The following is a 3,143-nucleotide window of genomic DNA, read 5'->3' as shown; positions in this document are numbered from 1 at the left end:
GAACGGATGTTGGAATTGATGCAGATAGAATTTGCTAAAATACAAACCTGGTTTAAGCTTAATAAATTATCATTAAATTTAGATAAGACAAATTATATGATATTTAGTAATAGAAAGAAAACAAATGATGTTCCATTTAGAACCAATGGTATTGAGATCTGTAGAGTCAGTGAAGTCTTTGGGCGTCATCATAGAGCTGACATGGAGACCTCATGTACATCATTTAAGAACAAAAATAGCCAAATCCATTGTAGTATTGTACAAAGTAAAGGATTTATTTAATGATAAGGGTCTGTTTTTATTATTAAAATGCAATAATTGTTCCACACTTGACTTATTGTATTGATGTTTGGGGAAAATCATGAAAAACAATTACAAGCCCAATTTTTGTTTTACAGAAAAGTGCTGTAAGAATTATTACAAGAAAGCATTATTATCACCCATCAAATTCATTGTTCCATCAGTTGAAGTTATTGAAATTCTATGATTTGATTGATTATGGTATTTTATCAGTTATGTATAGGGCTCATAAAAACACATTACCTTCAAACATTCAATTACACTTTMTTAAAAGAGAGAGCTGTTATTATCTCAAAGGGATAGAGATGTTTGTTAAACCCAAATTTAGAACCAGTTTAAAGAAACGGAGTACTTCATTCCAGGGTATAACATTATGGAATAATCTGGAACATGACATTAAAAATGCCAGATCGATAAAGGTTAATTTGATGGAGAAATATGTAAATGTATGAATTGTTGTTCAAGGAGTTAAACCTTTGTATTTTCCTTTTTCCTTTTTTTATAAGCTAAAGATTATTTTTGATTGATTTTATTTATTTGAGAAAAAGGGGTAGATACAATAAGATTTTATCTTCTTCTGCTACCTTTCATTTAATTTATGATTTATATTTTTGTTGTATTTAAAATTTATATTGTTTATTAAAGAAATAAATAAACTAAATGAACTGAACTGAACTGAAGTAAACCCCTGAAAACTGAACCAATCAACAAGCAGCAGTAGCAGACATCACATTGGGCTGAGGAGCTCAGGATGGCTAGAACCACAGGTCTCGGGGGGTTCTAGAAATTTGAATGGAACTGGGCCATWAGGACTAATGCAAAATATACCAAATGTGGGTTTGGGGCCTGGCCTTGCAGTGTAAAAACCCCTCTAGTGTGGCATGGGTAGCTTAGCATTTTTGTCTCAAGTCCCATGCACAATCTGGATAAATAATTTGGGTCAAAATTTTCATTCCGTTCAGTCTTCTCTACTGCATTTTTATAACAATGTCACAGTATTTTATGTGGAACTGCTAAAAATGGGCATTGACTTCCAGTTTACGAATTTGGCAAAACTGCGGTTCTGCAGGTTTGTCAACTTCATACTCCTAGGGTCGGGGTGTAAAGTGCCTCGTTTGCATTCAAAGAGACAGCACCAAAARGAGTTGCTCTCAGACCCACCTCAGAACAGGGTTGAAAGGGGAGCTTGTGTTACACCAAAGAGGTATCAGACCAAAGCATTGCAGTTCCATTTTATATAGACTGAATGATTTAAATGTGAAGAAGGATAAAGCATGTCCCCTGTAAGTATTATCTTACAAGTGTGTCTCTGCCAGAATTTATTTGTACATATACATATTTTGTTTAAAGTTTTACATTACAATGTAATTCCCACAATTTACACTTGCTATACCTGAGGAAAATTGTTATTTTCATGTTTTACAGACATGTGGATTCTGTTTTTTCTCTAGTCATGTTAACATATTCATTGAAAGCTACAGTATGTGGCAGCACCCAAGACAGCTCCTTAAACAGCATGAGGTTAGACAATTAAAATTTTCACTGATTTGGAAGTAAAAAGTGAAATGAAACCAAAATGTTGTGCATATTAGCATACAATGCAAAAATGATTAGGAAAGATTTGTGGAAATGGATCTGAAACAGTTAATGAAACTAAAAAACCTCAAGCAAGTTTAGAAAATGGCTAATTTCTTTTAGGAAAGTAAAARGACAAAAAAATTACGTCTCTAAGCAAATCAATCTGGAGATTTTGGGATTCATAATTGGTGACTTAAACCCTTTAGCCTCTTTAGTAGCAGAAACTAAAGTGACTAATGCCCAAATCTGCATTAAAAAAAACACATTTTAGTTTGTTTTATGAATGTCTTGAAAAAAAGACAAACGAGGATGAAACATATGAATTGAACATGTCACTTAAATAATCAGGTATATGGCACATTTAAACCTGGACAAAGAACTGTTTTACATGACTTTTAAGATGAACTGTTTAATTTTGGAGAGAAAAAAATCCGGACATYTATCAAAAGTTCCACACACCGTATCTACCCACCAGATATTTTTTAAGGTCCACTAGAATGGTCAAATCAGCTCGAACCAATCTGCTGGGATAATGTTAGACAACAATAATTGCAAGCGGGAACAAAAATTGTGCTTGGAACATCTGTCCACCWGTTTGCTTTCAACTGCAACACTAGAATGAAAACAAACTGGTATTTTTTTTGGTTGGTGCATCAAAAATGTTTGTTTGTTACTGTTAGATACCGCAACTTTTTTTGGATTGGTGCATCAAAAGGGTCTACAGTTGTTAAAATTAAGCTTGAAAATATCTTCAATAGCTACGTGTCATAATAAGTGTCAGGAAATTAATACTGTCATGTTTAAAATTTAYGACTTTCAATATTAATTCATAATATTGGTTGAAACCTCTTTAGATGATTTCAAACAAATAAAATTGATCTTATGTGTGGATCTATTATTGCATATAGGTAGATAACAATACATAAACCCACCTAAGCAGTAKGGTGTGCAGATGTTACCTGTCAAACTAACATTGTTTTCTCAGCAGAACACTGAAATGAAGTGAAGCGRTGACATGTGACAAGCTAGATGCCTTCCACTTGCATGTTTTATAGTTTTAATGTTGTGGCAAAAGCAGGATGTGAAGGATTCATTTCATCATGAAGTTCCAGAGTGACAGACTGATCATTGTTGACAAGATCATGACACTTCCTGTTGCTTGTTTTCTTTTTTGTGAGATGCTGTTGTCTGTGTGCGCGTGTATCTCTATGTGTGTGTGTGTGTGTGTGTGTGTGTGTGTGTGTGTGTGTGTGTGTGTGTGTGTG

The sequence above is a fragment of the Austrofundulus limnaeus genome, unplaced genomic scaffold, assembly GCF_001266775.1.
Source record: "Austrofundulus limnaeus strain Quisiro unplaced genomic scaffold, Austrofundulus_limnaeus-1.0 Scaffold675, whole genome shotgun sequence".
In the NCBI taxonomy this organism is placed as follows: domain Eukaryota; kingdom Metazoa; phylum Chordata; class Actinopteri; order Cyprinodontiformes; family Rivulidae; genus Austrofundulus; species Austrofundulus limnaeus.
Note: the sequence above shows the minus strand (reverse complement) of the source record.